This window comes from Equus przewalskii, chromosome 20 (genome assembly GCF_037783145.1).
Source record: "Equus przewalskii isolate Varuska chromosome 20, EquPr2, whole genome shotgun sequence".
NCBI classification, from domain to species: domain Eukaryota; kingdom Metazoa; phylum Chordata; class Mammalia; order Perissodactyla; family Equidae; genus Equus; species Equus przewalskii.
The window spans coordinates 8,938,510-8,961,230 of NC_091850.1; the positions used below are offsets into that span (position 1 = coordinate 8,938,510).

Below are 22,721 nucleotides of genomic sequence, written 5' to 3' on the forward strand. Positions count from 1 at the left end.
ACAAATACTGTTCAGCACAAATAATCTCCACATATTTCTGACTTTTCCAGCTTTATTTTTGTAGTTTATTTCAAATTTCATGCTTTTGTGGTCAGAAAAGATGCTTGATATGATTTGTCTTCTTAAATTTGTTGAGATTTGTTTTATTTCCCAACATATGATCTATCTTTGAGAATGTTCCATGTGAACTTGAGAAGAATGTATATTCTGCTTTTGCATGGAATGTTTTATATATATATATTAAGTCCATCTGGTCTAATGTTTCATTTAAGGCCACTGTTTCCTTGTTGACTGTCTGTCTAGATGATCTATCCATTGATGTAAGTGGGGTGTTAAAGTCCTCTACTATTATTGAATTGCTGTCAACTTCTGGCTTTAGGTCTGTTAATAATTGCTTTGTATACTTTGGTGCTTTTATGTTAGATGCAGCTGTATTAATAACTGTTATGTCTCTTTGATGGGTTGCCTCCTGTATCATTATATAATATCCATCTTTATCTCTTGTTATCTTTTTTGTCTTGAAGTTTATTCTGTCTGATATAAGTATGGCTACACTTGCTTTCTTTTGATTGCCACTTGCTTGGAGTATCATCCTCCATCCCTTCACTTTGAACCTATGTTTGTCTTTAGAGCTGAGAGCAGTTTCCTGGAGGCAGCATATTGTTGGGTCTTGTTTTTTAATTCATCCAGCCACTCTCTGTCTTTTGATTGGTGAATTCAATCCATTTCCATTTAGGGTGATTATTGATATGGGAAGACAATACTGCCATTTTATCTTTTGTTTTCTGGTTGCTTTATATTTCCATTCTTTCTTTTTCCTTGTGTTTCTGTCTACCATTTCAGTTTTGCGGTTTTCTGTGATGTATTTCTCAGTTTCTTCTTTTTTTATGTTTTGTGACTTTGCTCTGAATTTTTGTTTAGTGGTTACTGTGTGGTTTGTATAAAAGGTCTCACAGATAAGGTAGTCCTTTTTCTACTCATAGCATCATTTCTTCATTTTCCCATGTAGGTTCTGTCCTTTCCTCTTTCCTTTCTATGTTTTTGTTGTCACAAACTATCGCTTTTTGTATTGTGAATTTGTTACCAAATGGAAGTGGTTGTAGTTATTTTTAATTCTTTCTTTCCTTTAACCTTTATGTTATAATTAAGTGTTTATTAACATATTCTGTTATAGAGTCTTAATTTTCAGGGTTTTTTTGGTCTATTTATCATCTTACTCAAAGCTTTATATACTTTTGCCTTTTAGTTTCAGGTAGGAGAGCTACTTTAAACATTTCTTGTAAGGCAGGATGTGATGTCTAGTGATGTCAACTTAGAAAAAGGAGGCAACTGGAAAACCAAAGGAGAGCATTTATTTGGGGTCTTAGAATTGCAATTTGGGAACACAGGTTCCAGCAACAGCCAGAAAAGTGTCCTACTGAGGAAAAAAATTAAGGAGTTTTTATTAGCAAAAAAGGAGAGCACAGAACAATTAACTCAATTGTTTTTTTACAAGGGTAAATTTATGGTACAGTCTATTGGCTTACTCAGGAACATCTTGTTACCAGAACAAGTCCGTCAAAAAGTCTTTCTCAGCAAGTAACTCCACTTTGGCAAGTCAGCAAGGTCAGCATAGTTTAATATTTTTTAAAAGAATGGAGTCCATGGAACAAAATGGAGTCACTGTCATCAACTCATTTCATGTTTCCCCCTTTGCTCATGATTTTTTCTGAAAGAAAGCATCAACAGAGCAACATTAGTCCCAAAGGCTGTGGTGGCTTGATTACCTGCTTTGGTTCCATCCCATCCCTTGATTGGGGGTCTTGTGAAAGAGTCAACACCAATTTCTTTAAAGCTCTGATGCATAAAATCTTTCTCAATGAGGAGCATCTAACATGTTCATCTGAGCAAACATAAGCTGCATAGTGAGTTACAGCAGAGGTTGCAGTTTTCAGTAAGCAATTGATTAACATATTGATGCATGTTATTATGATTAAAAACAATAGTCTAGTTTGGAAAACCATCCTTAATCATGACTCTATTCCTGCTGATAACCAACTAAAGAGGTCAAAATAATCCCCAAGTACTGGCATGAATCCTATTTCAACCAATACATTGATATCTTTTATTGTTTTTAGATCTCATGTCACCTTGCCAGATTGGTTAACATAAAAACTAAATTCTTCTTTTAGTAGGGCATAGGTACCTCCTTGTGTTGCTAAGATATCTGATGCCCTTCTATTTTGTAGGACAAATTCTTCAAGGCTATCAACTTGGGTTTGTTGATTTTCAAATGCTTGAATAGAAGCATTGAAAGTAGTGCTCATGACAATAGAAAGGTTGTGGATTGCTTTTTCAAGACGTATCACTCTGAACAGGGGGAAAATGCTCTGATGAAAGCATGACAAAACACTTTTCTATCTGCAGTTGGGTTATTGGTGGCATCTATCAAAAATTATAACCACCCCAGCTTCACTGAGGTCTCTTTACTTGATGTGAGAAGGATCCTAGATTTGATATGTGAACAGTGGAGGGGACATTCTTTTTAATGGTGGCATCAGGGGCAAGAGAAAAATCTCCATTTAATAGGGACAGTGAAGTAAATATTTGTGCCGCATAAGAAGAAATCTCCAGGACCTTCTAAAGACTAGGCATACATAAGTCCCCTTGCCCAGATTTGTTTATTAGTTTTAAAGGAAGAAACTTCATGATCAAGAATCATCCTCACAGAGTATATGATAACCTGTTTTACTAGAATTCTTTGAGCGATTGTTAGAGCATCTTATATTTTTGTACACTTGAAGCAGCAAATGAGTTTGATTCTTGCAAGTCAAATTCTAGCTAAGATATGGGAAGTCTCTGGGGAACAGGTAGCAGAACTAATTTCCCACCCTTCCTTGGACTTTTTGTCAATTCTTTACATTGTTCTGTTAAGGGTTGCACATCCTCTTTCCACTGTCCAGTTCCTTTATAGATCTCATTGCCCCACCATAAGGATATGTCATGAGAAATTACTTTGTAGTCATATAGACTTATGTTGTAGTCATATAGACTCAAATGAAGAGTGAACTCATGATCATCTGAATCATATAAGAGTATATTTACAAACATTCAATGGAAGGTTACCTAAAATTTTGCCAGTTCCATTAATGTTTGCAAAACAAAAGGAAAGGTTTTTTGTTAGTGACCAAATCTGAGTAAGGGGTATTTTCCTTGTGGGCAAGAGGTACCCAGTGGAAGTTAGTAACATCAGGGACTTGTTTCCCAGAGGGAAGCTTGTGAGTGGTTTCAGAAACCCCAAAGGAGAAGCCTGCATTTTGACCAGTAAATTTCTCCATCCTCATAAGGATGGTGGCCAAGTCACTAACTCAGGTGTATTGTGAGTATTATTTGTTCTAGCATAGATCCAACAATCAGTGAGGTTTGTGGAATTGGGAAGTTTCTGCAGGGTAGGAACAAAAGAGTATGACAAGGCATCACAGTTAGTAATGAGGGTTATGATAAAAAAACAAAAGGCCAACCTGAGAGCCAAAATGACCCCTAATAAAAAAAGCCATTGTAAGAAGAAGTTAAAGAAAGGTGTTATGTCAACTAAACAAGAGGTTTGACCTGTAAGGTAATAATCAATATAACAGCAGTGAGTTCTTCAGATTTCATAGGGTTTTATCACCATCTAAGAATTCCTACTGTGTGCCTTACAGCAAAAAACTTTAAGATGCCTATCACCACAAATAATGTCCCAAATACTTCAGTCCAGCTCTTTCATGTCCAGCCTCCCAAAGGATCTGTGGGGTGCTTTCTAGGTTAAGATGCCAAACATAAACCCATTCTTGGGAATTCTTCATCTCATGTAAAGAGATCCACAAGAAGGAGTACAAAGATACAAGTTACAAATGGGGGTCATCTACCTTCAGTACATAGAAGAATAAATAGAAGCATCCTCCCAGTAGGATGATTAAGAGAAAAGTACAAAGGGAATAACAAATTGGTGGGAAAGAGCATAAAATATATACAGGCCTAGTCCAGAATCTTGAGAAAGTTGTCTGCTCAGCTATCATCTGTTTCAATTCCTGGAAATCTTACTTTCAGGTCACCAGTTGGTGTGCAGGTCCAATCAAGGTTTGGTGCTTTCTTTAGATGTATCACGTGAATCTAACAGTCTGTTCTTTGGAATTTAGTGATAAAGTCTTTTTCAGCAAGTTTGGAGGGTCTTTTTAAAGGTGTCTCTTCCAGTAAATGAAAGCTCTGGGCTGCAGATTATGATGTCTGGTGTTTTTGTCTCCAAGGTACACTGTGGAAAGATTGTTCTACCAAAGTATGATTATTCTCTATGGACTTGATTAGGGCTTTGCAAAATGGATGTATATCTCTTTTTATCAGCTGTGGATCAAAGAAGCAGGGGCTAGGTGCATTGGACATCCTGTTATAAGGAGAAGAGATTCTTATTGAACTTATGCAAATACATATATTATCATGAAAAAAAGAATATTTAATAAGAGTTTCAGAATTCTGGAAGAATTAGGTAGGGAGGAAAAGATAAACGCTTCAACCTTCATTGTTAAGATACACTTTACCAAATTGCTGTAAGTTATAGATAGCTTAAAGGAGAGGAGAAAAAGGGATCCTTTAAATCTGGAAAACAAAATATCAAAGCAATCAGTTTCCCATTAAGATTTTGGAAATTCCTACCCAGTTCAGTGTTATGACCCTAAAGTTACCAAAAACCTGTATTCTAGAGTACTTGTCAAAGTCTTTTCTGTGAATCTCCTTGAAGATGAAGCACTTTTGCAGGCATAATTTTTGCCAAAGCATTAGAGTAAACCAATAACTGTCTGTAAGTGATAAAAGATTTAGAAATGCCCATTATTAAAGATCCAATGGGAGAGTTCATTATAATGCACTTGACAAGGGATTTTGGTTATTTTTGTGATGCACAACATTTTACAAAAATAATTGGAGCTGTGATTGATATCATTATATTAGGACATAAGATTTCCAGGAATTTTACATAATTTATGGAATACTTATGTACCTATGCAAACAAAAATGTAAAGAAAGCTTAGTATTCTTTTTATTTGACAATGCTGATATCGACCCTGATATCAGTTTCCCCACACTAAACCCAGCATATATGGGGTTAAAACAAAAACTGTCGTTCCCTGCTTACTCTCTGGCTTCCTGGCTCCAGAATCCACTATCCTCCATGGAGACAGACACCATCAAGGACAAGCACCTGTCCAGCATCAAGGACAAGGACTGTCTCCTCCTACAAAGAGATATGGGCTGGTGGGAAAGCTGCTGACCAGCAAGGTCATGAGCTCCCTCCTCTCTGCAAGTGTCTCAAGGCCAAAGACAGGCTGGTGGGAAAGCTCTGACCAGCTAGGCCATATGCTCCCCCTCCCCTACCTAAAGCCCCAAATAAAAACCCTTCCTTTTAGCTTTTCGGGGAGTTTGGGATTTGAGCGTTAGCTGCCCTCTCTCCTTGCTCAGCGCTGTGCAAAAATAAACTTCCTATTTTCTTCCACCACACCTGGTGTCAGAGATTGGCTTGCAGCGCAACGGGTGAGTGAACTCACTTCAGGTTTGGTAACAATGCTTCCCATGTAATTTAATATATCAAATAAGCCCAATTAGTTTGTTATTTCTTAGGTCAAAAAGACTATTTAGAATTTGATTTTTGGGAAGTTTGTCAAAAAATATCAGAATGGTTTTAAAACAATGGATCAAAAAGGATCACAGATTTTTTGAACCAATACTTAATTATCCATTTGTCCAAAGTGACAAAGAGGCTTTAAAAGCAAATACAGAAGATTACATAGTGCTAAGCAAAACCCAGCTCTTTTAGTATTGAGAAAACTCAGCTTTTCTAAGTAGTTGAAGACCTGATAAAGACAAAACACAGAATCTTTGTTTCCTAAGCATATTACATTAAAGGTAAAGAAACTGTGCATATAATTTCTTATTAAGATCAGACCAATAATCTGAGAAGACTTTGTCCTTTTATTTGTTTATTTTGTGTGAGGGAGATTGGCCCTGAGCTAACATCTGTTGCCAATCTTCCTCTATGTGGGACGTTGCCACAGTGTAGCTTGATGAGCTGTGCTATGTCCATGCCCGGGATCCAAACCTGCAAACCCCTAGGCTGCCGAAGTTGAGTGTACGAACTTGACCACTATGCCACCGGGGCAGCCCCAACTTTGTCCTTTTAATAGCGGGAAAAACCAAATTCTGATTTTGTACCAGTGTACTATCGATATTAAAATTTATGTATTTATTTATTTATTTTTGTGAGGAAGATTGTCCCTGAGCTAACATCTGTTGCCAATCTTCCTCTTTTTTTGCTTGAGGAAGATTGTCCCTGAGCTAACATCTGTGCCAATCTTCCTCCAATTTATGTGGGATTCTGCCACAGCATGGCTTGACAAGTGGTGCAATGTCCATGCCCAAGATCCAAACCTGTGAACTCCAGGCCACTGAAGTGGAGGGCACAAACTTAACCCCTATGCTACCAGGCCAGCCCCTAAAATTTATTTTTAAATAAATTCATGTTAATCTTAGCCAGCTTCAAAACACATAAACATTTCTTTTTAAAGATTCTTTTTTCACAAACCTCTACAATTTTCTATGTCTATTTAGGTTTTGTCATATCTTTTTCTTTCTTACTATGGAACAATCATTTTATTTTAAAACAAAATTATTTTGTTTTCCTTTAACAAAAATGCATCTTCATTTTTCACCTTCTCTTACTGAAAACACATCCTACTTTCTTGTCTACTTTTCATATATAGTCATTGTGTCAATTTCAAAACTTACAAAGTTTATCTAGGAAAGAAAGAATGCAAGTCAGTTGTTACAGAATAATTAAAAATTTTGATCTTAGACGATAGTATAACTGCCTACGCATTACATTAGGTGAATATGAACTCCTTCTACATTATATATTTAAAATCAACTATATGCTTTTTGGAAATTACAGTACAAGATTCACTTGTGTCTATAGGTTCATCCTGACATTGCTCTGCTAAACTGGGAATGATAGAACAGGTAGAGGCAATAAGATCCCCACGTTATTTCTGAAGAGGATTGCTCTAAGTTGAGTAGGCAGAATAAAGATTAGAAAGACGGATCAAAAACTTCTGAACTGATGGCAGAACTATAAATATCTGGGAAGCCACCACCAGAATTCTCAGCCTTGCAAGTAGGTATAAGAAATGGGGGAAGTTCTTTTAAACAAAGATTCCTGCCTGGCTGTAAATCTGAAAAGACAAGACAAAAATGTATGAGCCTGTCAGAGAGTGATTACAACCTGGACTTGAGGAATTATCATTGTGTGTGTACAGGACAGGATGGTGCTTGTTTTTATATTGGCCTCTCCATCTGGCCACACAGACCCTTCTCTTGCTCATTATACTGTGATATAAGAGCAGTGGCTTTCAAACATGTTGGATAATTCCACAGGAAGAAATATAGTGTATCTTTTGGTCCAGCGTATACCTACATATATAAAATCATAAGTAACTAAAATAAAAACTTAATAAACATGTATTTCCTATTTCAGTATATGCCATACATGTATTCTATTTTGAATTTCATGAAATTATCTTCTTTATAATTTATGAGTTATAGGTAGAATTCAAGATATGTTATTTATCTATATTGATAAATGTAGGCACCATATATATTTTCTATTTGAATAAATGTTCATCAGTTTATCAATGATCTGTGACCATACTTTGAAAAATAAGTTACAGTAAATCCTTCCATAGTAGGAGAAGACTCTTATGACACTTCTGTTGCTTCTTATCTTTCAAAGGGGTGCCTGCTGCTTTGCCTGCATTCTCTCAGCTTCAGTGCACACAGTTGGCAAAGAGTTAATGTACACTTATTACTGTAAGTGTTGTGACATTTTCTCTTTGGTTCATTTTGTATTCTCAGGTCTTCTTTCAACTTTCTAAAAACTATTTGTAATCTTTGCTTTCCAGTGAAAAGTAGGAAGCAGACAATTGTGAACTGTCTATCATATATTAGCATCCTGTAATAGATTAGCAAACCCATAAACACGATTCATTCAATTCTAGACGCATATTTCTCTTTACAGAAAACTTTTCAAAGTGGCAGAAAACATGTCTATTGATAGACCCTAAATATCATTTATCTCTCTGTAAGAAAACTTAAAAAGCTAAAACTAGATAAACTTATGGTTAGCAATCAATGTCTCAGTATACCGTCCTATCTGGAAATGATTTAGATATTCAATGAATATTCATTACTTAGTTTAAGATGGTATAAACTTTTATCTTATTTACATTTATTTAAACACTTGTTTTTAACAATTATGTTTGGATTAGACATTAGTTAGTCATTATCTCAAGTCATTCCCCCTGCCAACAAATTTTGCAACAGAAGTAGCACAAGCCCACCCAACCAGTAAACCCAGGTAGAAAAAGTTGTATGTGTGCTTACATTCAATATTGATAACTCTGAAGACGTTCCTTTTTTTATTGTTTTATTAAACTATCTTTTATTTATCAAAGATTATCTCAGATCATGTGAACTCAAATCACATTTGAGTTAGTTTCTATATTTCTGACAGTTTTAGGAATATTTAATTTATATACATGTTTAATTTGGCAATACCATCTGGAGGTATAAAAATATCATGTATATATATGTGGAGAGAGAGAGAGAGACATAGACATACAGACAGACACAAAGAGATCTTTCAAAACTTTAGCCATGTTTCTAGTACAAAACTCAAAAGAATAGTTGGATCCAAATTGTGTTTCTGGCAGGGGGACTAAGTGAAGATTACTTGCTCAGGTGGCCAAAGACTTTTAGTAAAGATTTTATTTATTTATCTATTTGCATGCTGTAAGCTTCCTTTTTAGAGCTGTTTTTAAGTCATTTTGACTTTTAGAAGCTTCTGCATACCAATCAAAGAATGCATTCTGATGTCTCTGGGAGATTTCGAGCCCTCTCTTTTAAGGGTGTCCCTTAAGGTGGATTTATTTGAAATAAGGTTTCCCCAGAGTGATGATTACAATTCCAAATTATCCAAAGTTCACCTCTTCTACTTGCTTAGTTTTTGATGTTTTATTTTCTAACTATGAAGCAAATAAACTAATTTAGCTAATTCAAATAAGTCCCACTGGGGCCAAGCAAGTTTTAAATCATCCTTGGTGTACCAGTGCCATTTCTCTAAAAACCTGTATGCCAAATGCCCATAATTTTTAAACGTAAATCCAGCAGGAGCCCAAAATGGAGGTTGAGTTCCCACGGCAGTCCTAGACTGTGTATTTCCTGTTACAGTTCCAGCAGGAGCCCCAAATGGAGGTTGAGTCCCCGTAACGCTCATAGACTTTATACTTACCACAGGCACGTACTCACCAAAAGAGAAGGTAATTTCTCTTAAACTGGTTCCAAAAGATACCCAGAATAAAGGCCAGAACCTCAACCAAGGTGGGAAGTTTGGAACTCACTACCTGGGCCCAGAGCTGCCAGGGAGATGATAGAGCACAAGAGGTTCATGCAGACACTGCTCTAAACCAATAGTGGTGCTGGAAATAGATGGAAAGTCACTTTGGATCCCAGGTCTCTGACACCAAATATGTCAGCTTAGAAAAAAGAGGCAACAGCAAAACAAAAGGAGAATGTTTGTTTGGGGTCCTAGAATTACAATTCTTGGAACATAGTTTCTGGAAGCGTTCAGAAAAATGTCCCTATGAGAAATAAAAGTCAGGAGTTTTTATTAGCAAAAAGGAGAGGCCAGAACAATTACCTCAGTTGTTTGTTACAGGGGCAAATATATGGTACAATTCATTGGCTTACTCAAGGGTGTCTTGTTGTTACCAGAAAAAGTATATTTTTCCACAGTACTCCAAGAAGTCCTTTCTCAGCAAATAACTCCCTTTTGGCAAGTCAGCAAGGTCAGCGCAGTTTCATATTTTCTTAAAAAGATGGATTCCAGCTTACAAAATGGAATCGGTGTTGTCAATATGTTTTACCGTGGTGATGAACCCCCTCAGCTTTTGTTTGTTTGGGAAAACCTTTATTTCTCCCTCATATCTGAAAGCTAACGTTGCAGGATAAAGTATTCCTGGCTGACAGTTTTTATCTTTCACTATTTTGAATATATCATTCCACTCTTTCCTGGCTGTAGAGTTTCTTCTGAGAAGCCTGCTTATAACCTAATGGGGGTTCCCTTAGTAGGTTTCTGGTTTTTATCCCCTGGCTGCCTTTAATATTCTTTCTTTGTCATTGACTTTTGACAATTTTATTATCGTGTGTTTTGGAGAAGGTCTTTTTGCTTTGAGATAACTGGGTGTTCTATTAGCTTCTGGGATTTGTATATCCAGTTCTTTCCCCAAGTTTGGGAAGTTCTTAGCTACTATTTTTTTAAAATAAGCTTTCTGCTCCTTTCTCTCTCTTTTCCTTTTGGGATATACATTATCCCTATGAAGGTTTTCTAATGGAGTCAGATAATTCTCATAGAATTTCTACATTCTAAAAAAAAATCTTCTAAAAAGTTCTCTCTCTACTTCTCCCTGCATCATTTCTAGGTTTTTTATCTTTGAGTTCACTAATTCTCTATTCCACGTGGTCTACTCTATTTCCAATGCTTTATTATGCATTCACCGTCTCATTTACTGAGTTGTTCAGCTCCAGAATTTGTTTGGGTTTTTTTTAGAGTTTGCATCTTTTTGGTAAAGTATTTCTTCTGTTCAATGATTTTATTCCTGAGCTCATTGAACTGCCTGTCTGAATTTTCTTGTAGCTCATTTACTTTCTTCATGATGGCTATTTTGAATTCTTTATCAGGTTGATCACAGTCTTCCATGAATTTATGTTTGGGTTCTGAAAATTATTTTATTTTGGGGATGACATGTTACCATGGCTTTTTGCAGTGCTCACTGAGTTATTTCTCTGCCCATGCACTTATTTAGATATGGCTTTGTTTGAGACAGTGTACAAAGGTAGGATTTTTATGTCTTTCTGTTGAATCAATGCTTTAATCATTAAAAAGTATACCTCTTTATCTATAGCAATGCTTTTGCTTTAAAGTCTACCTTTTTCTTATAGTAATACAGTTACATCAGCTTTCCTTTGGTTAGTGTTTGTGTAGTACATCGTTTGCCATCTCTGTCAACTTTTGGTAACCTTGTATTTAAAATATATCTATTGGAAGCAGATTATAGTAGGGTTTGTTTTTTGTTTTAATCCAGTCTGCAGACCTCTTTTATTTAATTGGCATGTTTAATGAATTTACATGTAATATGTGTGTCCTTTGTTTATTATAGTCTATCACAAATTAGTACTTCTAGTAATTCATGAACAATGTAAGAAACTTAAAGAACTTTAATTACCCTCTTCTGTCCTTTATGTAATTATTGTCCTGTATTTTACCTGCACATATGTTATAGTTTGTGCATGACATTATTAATATTTTTCTTTTAGTCAATTTAAAAAAATTGTTAGTCACATATTTATCTGTTCCAGTGCTCTTAACTTCTACCTGTCGTTTAATGCATCCACCTGGAATCATTCTTTAAGTCTGAATAATTTTCTGTAATATTTATGGTAATACAGGTTTAATAGCAATGATATTCTCAGCTTTTGTCTACAAATGTTCTTATTTTACTTTCATTTTTGAATAATTTTTTGTTGACTATAAAATTTTAGGTTGGCAGGGGTTTTTTTCTTTCAGCACTTTAAAATTGCCATTCCACTGTTTTCTGGCTTCCAAAGTTTATGTTTAAATGTTTGCAATCAATAATGTTTCCTACCACCACCACCACTGCAACTCCTGCCCCACTTTAAATTTTTTTCTTTGTCTTTGGTTTTTAGCAGGTTGACTATGATGTGCCAAGGTGTACTTTTCTTTGTTTTTATCTTTCTTGGGGTTCACTGAGATTCTTGAATATGTGGGTGGGTATCTTTAATCAGCTTTGGCAAATTATTGGTCATATCTCTTTGAATATTGTTTCTGATCCATTCTCTTTCTCCTCCCCTTCTGGTATTCCTATTACCTATATGTTAGACTTTTTTTTTTTTTTTAAGATTTTATTTTTTTCCTTTTTCTCCCCAAAGCCCCCCGGTACATAGTTGTATATTCTTCGTTGTGGGTCCTTCTAGCTGTGGCATGCGGGACACTGCCTCAGCGTGGCCCGATGAGCAGCGCCATGTCCGCACCCAGGATTCGAACCAACAAAACACCGGGCCACCTGCAGCGGAGCGCGCGAACTCAACCACTCGGCCATGGGGCCAGCCCCTATGTTAGACTTTTTAATAAAAAGTTTTTTCACATGTCTTATATATGCTGCCTTGTTTTCCCTCCATTCTTTTTTCTCTATACTTCAGTTTGAGTATTTTTCTATGGATCTGTCCTCAAGTTCACTTATATTGTATTTTGAAGTTCTATAATTCCGTTTATTTTGTTGATTTAGTTGATGTTGGTTTTGACCCTTTTCACATGTCTAGCAATATTTTTGTTGCATGCCAGACATTATATATAAAGGAACTGTAGAAGCTCTATATGATGCTTTCTTTTTCCAGAAATGGATTTTCTGTTTGTTGATCATATAGATAAGATGAGGAGCTAATTACTTCAGTCCTAAAAGCTGAGTCACTTTTGATTGCACTTTTAGCAAAATCCAGTCTACATTTGGTTCTTCCTCGTTCCTCAGGTATCTTTTCTGGACTTTTGATTGAGAACCTGCTGGGTGGGTCTTCATCTCATTAGGCTTGAAAGACTAGGAGATTCAGTCTGCTCTTTGGAACTTTGCACTTTTGGCCTCCCATCCTATACTGTTTACAGATTTGGCAGGCATCATTCCTCTAGTAGAATTTAATGTTCTAGCTACCATGAAACTGCAAGAAATTTCATTCCACCTTTTCGATGTTCCCTACCCTTCTAGATAGCAACAGAATGTAGCAACCATATTGTGATAAATTAGCCACACATTAAGGACTTCTGAAATTTTCAAATTGTGACACTAGCTCTATATGATTGGAAAAAACATTGCTGGTTTATTTTTCCCCTAGAAAACTCCTTTTCTAAGGGCCAAGCTCAGTCCTCTTCCCTCAACCATCCATAATTGAAAAACATCCCCCAGAGAAGAAAACAGCCATTGATGACTGGCTTACCTCAGAAAGGTCCTCTACTTCCTGGATTTCAATTCAATTGATTCTTTTTACTTCCTTAGTTCTCTGAGGCCTTATATAATTTTTTTCTTCATTGTCATGGGAATGTGATCTGCTACTACTTACCATGTTCTACCTGAGAACAGTAGTCCTATTTAGTCCCCAAATGGATTTTTTAAGCTCAAGTTTAGCTAGACTTCCTTATATTTTCTATAGCACAGTGACTGGTATCACTAAATATTTGGTGACTGGGATTTTGATTTGGGAATCATATAAGAATGTAGACTGTAGTGGAGAACATGTGAGTGGATTAATTTTGTAACAGAGGAATTAAATTCAGGATATATTTATTGGATATAGACTGAGTGCTAGGCATTCTATAAAGCACTGGGAATTTAAAGATGACTAAGACAAAATTATTTGTTCTTAAAAGCTTAATAGTCTTAGAGGATGGGGGAAAGACACGTACATAGATTAAATACCATAATACAGTTATCATGAGGATGTCAGGAGGTTTCATGGAGCTAGCAGCCCTTAAACTGAGTCTTAGGGAACAAGTAAGAGTTTCCTAAATTGGGTTGGGAAAGGGTACTCTAGTTTTGAAGGAACAACACATACAAAATGGAGTTTTGGGAGAGTTTCTTCAAGGTCTCTGTGACTAGAGTGCATTTTGAAGGAGAAGATAAGCTAGAAAGAGATGTGGGAACTGGGTATATCTTACCTTTTAAAATTCTGTGTGTCCGTGAATGAGCATGTGTGTTCTTCAAGTGTCTGGGGTTGTATGCAAAATTGTATTTATGTATATGTAATTTTCTGAGAGAGAATCAGAAGCATTTATTAGCTTCTTGAAGAGATCTTTGATTGTCAAAAAAGTTAAAAGGTAGTTTTATATGTAGTTAGATAGCTGTTGAAAAATTTTACGTTCTAAAGACGTAGTAAAGATGTACCTAAAGATGTATTTTTAGAAAAGATACTCAAGCAGCAACAAGGTGCGTTGGCTGGGAAGAGGGAAACTGGAAGTAGGTAGATCAGTTATGAGGTTATTTTAGGAGGCCATACCGATGATGGGGGCCTGAATCAGATTAGAGAGAATGGAGAGAATTTGATGGTTTTGAGAAAGATTTTAACCCATAAAATAGACTTGAGTGGTGAAAATTGGATGTGGGTGATGAGGGAGAAGTTAGTGACATTTTCCAGAGCAGTTTAATTGCAATGGTAGGGGTAGATTCCACATTGCACTGGATATATTTGAAGGTAATGAGAAAGAGCAGTGGCTGGGGTGTGGGGTAGGAGTAGGTGGGTAATTAATTTGAATGTTAGAATGCCTTTAATATATTTGTATGTCAAGGTCAAGGAGACAGTAGAAAGAGGAATGAGGGAGAGAGCATGTTAACTGATGGAGCAAGATCTCAGATATGACAGAGGGAATGGGAAGAAAATCACGGTTGAAGGAATTAACTGTAGATGGATGATTGGTAGGTAGTCAGAGAAGAAATATAGAGATAAAAATATAAAGCAGGGAGTGGATATCAAACTGGGGAATTCTGCTTAATTTCCTTTTTCTTTTTTTTTTAACCACAAGGAAGGTCACCTGAGAATGAAAAAATAGAGATCATGGGGTTTGGAGAAAATAGCAGATTTATTCATTCATAAAACATTTATCAGTTGCCAGATACCTTACTAAAAGCTGAGCTAGAAAAATGAGTAAGAAAGTCATTTCAAGGCATCCCCTGTAGGAGATGGGGGAAAGGGTATTTAGTCCAAGCAGATAATTATAATAAATATGGAAAGTGCTGGAGTAGAGATCTGCCTTTGATATTATGTGAGTGTGGGGAAGGAACATCAAATCTATCCTAAGTGATCGTGGAGTTACTGCTTCGGAAGAAGTGGAGCTTTGGCTAAATCTTAATAGAAGAGTAAGAGGGAAGAAGTAGAAAGGCATTCTCAGTAGATGGCCCTTGTAAGAGAAAAGACTTGAAAGCATGAAACAACATAATATCGAGAGGATTACTAAGATGTGAAATGAAAGGAGAGGTAGAGAAATAAGGACTAGGGAGATATTGTCAATTGAACTAACCAGAGATTTTAGTTGATGTAGCTATTTTACAATCTGGTGGAAGTTTCTTATCTCCTCAAAGACCAGTAGCAAACAGTTCATGGATCAGCTTTGGTCCATGGACCATTCTTTAAACAGCACTGATCTGGGGTGTGTATTGTGTTAAGGAAGGCTAGGAAGAGAGATACTGGAGTGTGTCTATAGGGTTTGAAGAGGAATTGGCGCACACACACATACATGGAGAGACTCAAAAATTCCAGGGAGAGAGCAATTAAATGATGGATCAGAGTCTAGAGGAGGCTGGTGAGGAATAGGCTTGGAGAGCAGATTGTGGGATTCAAGAACATTTGAAATTGCTGCTGTGGAGAGTTAGAGGGTAGGGGACAGGAGCAGAGGTATCATATGTTTAAATTGGCTCAAGAATGGTGGTTTGAGGCTGAACGTGGTAGATAGGCACAAGTAGGCCAAGAGTGTGAGAAATTTCAGGGTATTGACAAGAAGGTAGTGGAAGAGATGGGTTCTGCTGTCTGGGATGGAAATGAGCCAAGGAAGAAACTGCTAAATTATGAGAAATGTGAGAAACCAGGGACTAGAAGTATTAATGATGTTTAAAAGCTTACATAGAAGCAGCAGGGGAATGATAAAGCTGAAACAAACGGAGATTTGGGTCACAGAGTGAGAAATTAGAATTAAAGATGAATTTAGGAAGTGGAGTTATTCTAGGTGATGGCAAATGTGGTCACAACAGCGAGTTTTTGAGGGACTGGAGATGGTCATTGAAGTTGAAGAGCCAACTAAAGCTTCTACATGGATGTTAAAGTCACCAAGATGATGGCAGAATATGGAGTGAAAGGAAAGATGTAAGCCAGGTGAATGTCGGGGAGTAAATGGTGGTTTTCATTGGGGAAAATGGCAAATCAGAATCACTGGGATGGATTTTTTTAAACTATACAGGTTGATCCCCAAAGCTAAGGCTGTTATTGAATATGACAGAACCCACCAGCGTGGAGAGTGGTGGATTCAGATACTCTGAAGCTTAAAAAGGAGGAGAACTTTTTCTCCAGTCTGAAATTAGCATTCAGGAGTGCCTGTCTCTCTTCTCCCTACTCCCCTCACTCCCTATCCTGTTCATTATGGGGAAACAGAGAATGAGTAGTGACCACCAGAGAGGGCTAGCATAGTAAATGCTTTCCTCAGGAGAAGTTCAGATTGCAATGAAAAGCAAGGAGAGGCAATAGTGTGAAGGAAGTATTCAGTAATGAGGTTGAGGGGATCTGTTTACCATTGGAACATTAGATTATAAGGCTGCAGGAGAGGCATTATTTTGCATCAAACTTGATGGAATAAATTTAATTTAAAGGACCCAGGAAGACAAAAGGCAAGTCTCCTTTCCTCTTGCTCCCAGGGGACATAATTTGTATTTAAGTATTTGTATTTTTCAGCATAACTTGAGTTTTCCTATATGCTATAAAGGATTTTAAAGGATTTCAAATTATAATTTGAGGACATCTTCTGTGGTAAATATTTCATATTTAAATGAAAAATATAATTGATTTAAGAAATTTGTTTCTGAGCTTATCCTTTCAGAGTGCAAATATGCTAAAAGGTAAGGTATGTTGGTTTTAGGAAATGATCTTGTTTAAAACATTTTTGTATGTTCTACTTTCATTTTTATTCTAATTTTAACAAAAAATCTTCATGTTGCTGTTTAAAATAATTTTAATTGTTTTTGATAAGGGCTTAAAATTACAGCACATAAAATTATTTTTTTTTAGATTTGCAACAGCTGTGAAAAAGTTTAGTTTACTGAATCCGCTTTTGATTTTTAGTGGTGACTGCTTAAATCCTTCAGTTTTAGTTTAAAAACAAAAGGAAAGCATATGATTCCTTTTTAAAAAGAATTGGGAGTAGATTTGCAGTCTTTGATAAGTATTTGCAAGATATCCTTTTTATTCTTATCTGAAATTTATGAATTTCAATATATACTACCTTTAGATTATTTGATGTAAGAAGAGTTGAATAATCTTATTTATCAGTTTGTAGGCACTGAGGTGGAGCATTTGGGAGCTGATTAACAGGATGTTCAATGAATCTGAAAATTTGTAATCAAATCTACGTTTGATTTTTATATGGCAAGATTTTTATTTGTGCCATTCAGTGGATGACGTGTTATTATTTAACTAATCTATTATTAGATATTTAAGTTGATTCTGACTTTTTTGTTATTACTATAAAACCGGACATTAAATGGGGCTTGGAGAGGCTGATCTGGGAAACAAAAGAATATTGAAATATTGTAGACAGATATTAGGGACTATCTATTGTAAGAGTAGGTAGGATGGAAAGGCCAAATAGTTAGAGAAGGAAGTGATTACATATAATCCTATCATTTGTTCCATCCTTCCCTTTGTTTCTTTGGCTGACAGAGAAGAAAACGAATGAAGGAAAAGAGGCACAAATCAGTCATAGGATTTAAGTGCACCTTTTTCACTTTTACCTACTTATTATGTTCTTTTTTTTGTCTGCTACAGACTAAGGGATATTTCTGAACTCATTAACATGTGGATTTAGAAGTTAGAACCTAGAAACATTCCACATTTAAATCCATTCTAAATTTGGTTACTTATTTTAGTCCAAACATGGAAGGGAGCTGTGAATACTGAAAACTCGGTGTACTAGTGGCAGAGTCTGAGCATTTCTGTTTGACTCCTCTTTCTGAGGAATGTATAGATTTCCTATAAGAGTTATTTGACATTCTGTTTATACCATAAACATATATTTGATTGATTTCAATTTCCTTTTTATAGGCCTTTTTGGGGTGGGTTTTATTGTAAGAAGGTGAGAACTAATAGTCAATCCCTGTTGGTTATAGTCAGCTTATCAATGTTGCTAAATATTATATTGGGTTTTTGTTTTGACATTTTAAATTTTTTTTGTGAATTTAATGCAATTTGAAGAGTATAGAAAAGTACCAAGAAACAGAAAATAATTGCTCATAATTCTATCACTTTAGGTTGACATGTTACGAGATTTCCTTGCAGTTTCTTTTAGGTGGATTTTTCATGTAATTGAGATTGTACTATAATTGTATAATTTCACATTCTACTTTATTTTGAACACTATATCAAGCATTTCCCCCATGTATATCAATTTCATCCTGGCAGAAATAGATGACAAATCCACGTGGGTAATTCGAGGAGAGTTTGATAAAAACACTATTTACAAAGGTGTGGGGAGGGGGAGGGAAACCATAAAGAAGGGATAGTACAGTATTGAGCACTTAGAATGTGGCTAGTCTGAACTCAGGTGTGCTGTAAGTTTAATATATACAATGGATTTCTAAGACAGTATGAGAACTGAAGAATGTAAAATATCTCATTAGTCATTTTCTAGATTGATTACATGTCGAAACAATAATATTTTGGATGTAGTGTGTTAAATAGATGACATATATTAAAACCAATTATCTCTTTTTCTTTTTAAAATGTGGCTGCTAGAAAAATTAAAATTACATGCATTGGTTGCATTGTATTTCTATTAGACAATACTAGTATGAAGGATAGTATAAGGAGGCAGCTCTAAGCTTGGAAAGGAGAGGGAGGATTCTGGGGAAAGATCAGCTGATTGAAGCCATGACCTTCAGTAGAGGGTTGTGACCAGTCTACACTGACTCAGAAAGGAGGAGAGAGTCTGGTGAATAAACACTTTGACCTGCTGTCTTCCCCAACCTCTTCTGCTTAAGTTTCTTCCTTTTTCTATCGTTAGTTTAATACAATAAGAAGCCAGTAGGTAAGAGAGCCAGTTGATGCAGTCCATAGAGATTGGCCTACCTGAGCCCAAAGCAGGGTAGCAAAAGGGAGTGAATCTGGAGGAGCCTATTGAAGATATCCGGTACACCACCTCATTAAAATGTTTTGCAAATTTAGTTTTCAAGGACTGCACGTTCCACTTCATGTATTATATTATACTCTGAAAGTGTTGAGAATAGTTATAATGTAACCTGATTATGGGAATTATTTAGGCTATATAGTTTCACTTAGTATAAATAAATCAAACTGAGTTTTGGGTTGGAACATCAATCAAACAGTTCACTGATAAGAGTTTTTTAAAGTGTACCCCAGAACTTGAAAATTGATAGCATTTTGGTATTGCCTATTTTATCCCCATAGAAAGTAACATTTTCTTTAAGATTAAATTTTTTTTATCTGTAAACTGTTAGTGGGGCACACCGCTTTGATTTGTTGGGTTGAATTATTTAATTTGTTTCCATTTATTGCTTTAATTCTTAGATATTAATTGATAGCACTGCATTTTAATGGAACTTCATGTTACCAAGGTGATGAAATTCAGTAGTACATTTCATTTTGAAATTGTAGAGCATTTAAAAATGTAATTTTTTTTTAAAGATTTTATTTTATTTCCTTTTTTCTCCCCAAAGCCCCCAGTACATAGTTGTATATTCTTTGTTGTGGGTCCTTCTAGTTGTGGTATGTGGGACGCTGCCTCAGCGTGGTTTGATGAGCAGTGCCATGTCCGCGCCCAGGATTTGAACCAACGAAACACTGGGCCGCCTGCAGCGGAGCGCGCGAACTTAACCACTCGGCCACGGGGCCAGCCCCTAAAAAGGTAATTTTATTTATTAAAAGCACACATAATATAAAGCATTCCTTGATAGAGTTTTGATAAATAGAAGACTTACAAGGCTGTCTTGAGACCTTTTCTTTCTTAGCTAAACAAGAATTGAATGTCTGTTAAATACAGTATGAACACGTGGTTTCTGACTTCAAGCAGAATACAGTAGCATGAACAAAATCAATAAATTTTGTTCTTAGTAGTTTGAGCTATGCCCTCATAATATATTGTTTGCTCTGTACTTTTATCGTAGATGTTAAAATATAAACATCAGTTCTAAAATCTAATACACATTCAAAATTAGTGGAATCAATATTACCTTTATAGTAATGTATTTCTGAATTAAACTTGTAGCATATGAAAGTCTCAGTAGATGATTATTATGATCATTGCTATGTGTGGAGAGACAAAACTCAACTGTAGTTCCTTTTAGGTTTACTAATGACTGAAACGAACTGTTCCCTTGGAAATCTTAATTAGCATTTTCATAAAGTGTTACTAATTTTATTAACATATTTATTTAACTTTTTCATATAGGTAATATTTCACATGGTTCAATGGCCGAAAAATTTAATTATAGAGTAAAAATCTCTCTCCTGTTGGCCCCTTCTGCCAGATTCCTGTTCCCCTCAGGTAACCTTTCTTCTGAGTTTCCTAGATTTCTTTACGTATATATCTAAACAAATATGAATATAAATGCTTATTTCCCTCCTTTTCACAAAAGGAACAGATTATACATACTGTTACCATTTCCTCTTGTTTTATTACCATCTCTCTCCTACATTTTAAAAATTCCTGCTTTGTAAACTTCCTTTTATTTATTTTTTAATTCTTGGAGAAATATTTTGTCAAAATTTTAATCTCTGCTGTGAGAAGATTCTTCTGATTATTGTTCCCTGCTCTGGTAAGTTTTGCTGCTTTTCTTTCTTCTTTTACCATTGTTGTGCTAAGTTAGAATTTAGTGCAAGCTGATGAAGGGGAATTGGAGTTGGAGTTGTTCCTATGGCCTGTGGGTTCCCAGGGAACAGTCTGTCACCCTCTGTTTGGGGGCAGTAAAAGCATTTCCCTCAGGAAGGGTCAATGGTGATGATAGTGACATTATATGTTCCATCTACTCTTGAACAACCAGGTTGTTCCAAAGAGTTGGTCATTGGTCTCTCCTTTTTTTAGTTCAGTTCATTTCATTTTGGCTTTTAATGAAAGTGACTAGGTATTAAGGGATGAGCTACCAAGGTACATTGAAAGTGGTCAGGCATTTGGGAGCCTGGCTAACCAGGCAACAGTAACCTACCCATCTTTTAAAAATATATAGCTAAAAGTCACTTTTAAATTTCAAACATAGCGTTAATATCTAAATTCAAGTTTGTGGTAGCTAAACTTTATATCTGAAGTGAACTACAGTCTTTGGCTACTTTTAAAAAAAGTCTAATGTCCAAATAAAACATAAATCTTGTTACGAAGTGGAATTTTCTTAGGAACATGAGGGTTCTGAAAGGGGATTGTATTTAAGGGGCTTGGCACATTGTTGAGGTAGGGTAGATTTTAGTATTGAAAGAAATTATATAGAGTAGTTTATTTATACAGAGTAATTCATATACAGTGGCTTAAACAGTAATAGAATTTTGATTTTCTTTTTCACTTTTGTGCAAGGAATAGAATTAACATTTCTCCAAAATATTTTTTATAAAACATTATTACCACAAGGTATTTTGCATAAAAAAGTTCCATTTTCAAATGATTTTACAAAACACTGTTTTTTAGTATACCCCTCATTTGGAGATATGAACTGTATATTATAGTATATTAAAGATGCAGAGAAGTTCATGAATAAAGAAAGCACTTTAACTTTCGCTTACCCCTTGGTTCCAAAACTTGATGGAAGAATTATGTAGGATCTGTTAATATCCTGAAGAACAAGGATTTCACAGAGTACAGTTTAGTAAATACTGGCCCAGAAGAAAGTCAGATGTCTTTTCATTCCGCGTCTACCTTCCTGCAATTTCCTTAATTCAGGCATGGATACTTTCCTTGGTATATGAGTCCTGAGTTAAAAAATCAAGGAAAAACTAACATATTTAAACTGAGGTGAAGTTTTGGTATGTGCTTTTCAAGGTCCTCTGTGACCGTGATGATGCTATAGTCAATATAGCCAATAGTCAGTTCTCAGTCTTCACCTATTTTGACTTATCAGCAGCGTTTGACAGAGACAATCACTGCATTCTCCCTGAAACTCTTTCTTCATTTGGTTTTTAGAATACCATATTCTCCTCATTTTCTTCCACTCAAACTGGTTGCTGCTCCTTTATCTCTTTTGTGTTGCTCATCTCTCCAACCTCTTATTATTGGACCATTCCAAGAATCAGTTCCTCTTTCTCCTCTCTATCTATATTTACTCCCTTTGTCATCTCATCCAAATTTCTGGCTTCAAATCCTATTTGTTTGTTACCTCAAAAATCATACATTCAACCTAGACTCTCCCCTCAACTCTAGACCTGATTAACTGCTTAATTGACACCTGGACTTCCATATTTAACAGATCCAAAGTTAATTCCTGATTCCTCAACACAGCATTCTTCTACATAGTTGTGCCCTTTCTTAGTTAATACAACTTCATCTTTCCAGTTGCTCACGCCAAAAATCTTAGGATTCATTCTTGTAAGTCATTTCTCTTACACCCTGAAACCAGTCTGCCAACAGATCTGTATTGACTGTTCCCTCCAAAAATACCCAGAGTCTATCTACTTTGTTACCTCTGCTTTATGACCCTGCTCCAAGCACCTCTTTTCTGGATTATTACAATATCCTCTTAGTGGTTTCCTTGCTTTTGCTCTTGCCCTCCTACAGTCCATTCTCATCAGGGAGAGCTTTCAAAATGTCCGGTACTGTCATTTTCTAGACAAAAACCACAAGTATC

At 35.8% G+C, this 22,721-nt stretch overlaps 1 long non-coding RNA gene across 1 annotated transcript in view; it reads left to right on the top strand.

The window, feature by feature from the left end:
- Positions 1–19,613: 19,613 nt before the first annotated feature.
- Positions 19,614–22,721, top strand: part of LOC139077903 (uncharacterized) — a 45,757-nt gene continuing 42,649 nt past the window's right edge. Inside the window, exons 1-2 of the long non-coding RNA XR_011530551.1 lie at positions 19,614–19,801; positions 20,345–20,440. This is a non-coding gene — a long non-coding RNA (uncharacterized lncRNA). The remainder of the gene's footprint in view (positions 19,802–20,344; positions 20,441–22,721) is intronic.